Source organism: Saimiri boliviensis, chromosome 1 (genome assembly GCF_048565385.1).
Source record: "Saimiri boliviensis isolate mSaiBol1 chromosome 1, mSaiBol1.pri, whole genome shotgun sequence".
Lineage (NCBI taxonomy): Eukaryota > Metazoa > Chordata > Mammalia > Primates > Cebidae > Saimiri > Saimiri boliviensis.
Window position 1 is genome coordinate 50,222,296 of NC_133449.1, and position 848 is coordinate 50,223,143.

General features: G+C 41.7%; 1 non-coding gene across 1 annotated transcript; it reads left to right on the top strand.

The window, feature by feature from the left end:
* On the top strand, positions 1-119 carry LOC120362108 (5S ribosomal RNA). Its single transcript, XR_005578108.1, has one exon. It is a non-coding gene; the product is annotated as a 5S ribosomal RNA (ribosomal RNA).
* The last annotated feature ends 729 nt before the right edge of the window (positions 120-848 follow it).

Genomic DNA, 848 nt, shown 5'->3' on the forward strand with positions numbered 1-848 from the left:
GTCTATGGCCATACCACCCTGAATGTACCTGTTCTTATCTGATCTCAGAAGCTAAGCAGGGTTGGGCCTGGTTAGTACTTGGATAGGAGACTGCCTGGGAATACCGGGTGCTGTAGGCTTTAAAAAAAAACCACGTTTTTGTTTGTCTTTGATGTAGTTGAATTTACCAGTCTTTTAAAATTGTGTCATTATTAGATTTCTTTCCAGCTCATCTGAGAACGAGTTTTCCTGTTGAGCTACAGAATGAGCAATGGGTATTTTGTGTTCCTCTGAGAAAGAGAAGAGGTGTCACTGGCAACCAGGAGTTGACCTGGTCTTATCTGCTGGGCCTTGGTGATGCTGTGACTTGCCTGGCACTCACAGTAGGGTGTTGATGTTCTTTTATGAGCATAAACAATTTCACAGAACATCTGCTTCAGACCATATCATTTTGTGGCCATACTTATCAAGACAAAAAAAAAGACCCCTTCATAATCATGTCTGAGCATGAGCAAAACATGAACATTATTCATATCACACAAATGATCGATGTCTCCCTCTCCTAGCTAAGATGAATAACTGCTATTTCTGCACCAACTACAACTTCGGTGTTCTCTACCAACTACAGCTTTAACCCATTAAGGCTTTAATACAGGCTTACATCTTTCTACATGAGATTTATTAAGATATCCTAGAATGCTAGAGTTACCTCCACTTCCTGACAACATCCAATTCAGAACGAAGCCCCATTTCCTCAAACCCCTCTCCCAGATTATTGCCTAACACAAACCCCAAATCCTGTATGTCTGTTCTGACACCCTCTTAGTGAGACACCCCACAGTTCGCTGTAGTGTGTATTCTCCTTCACT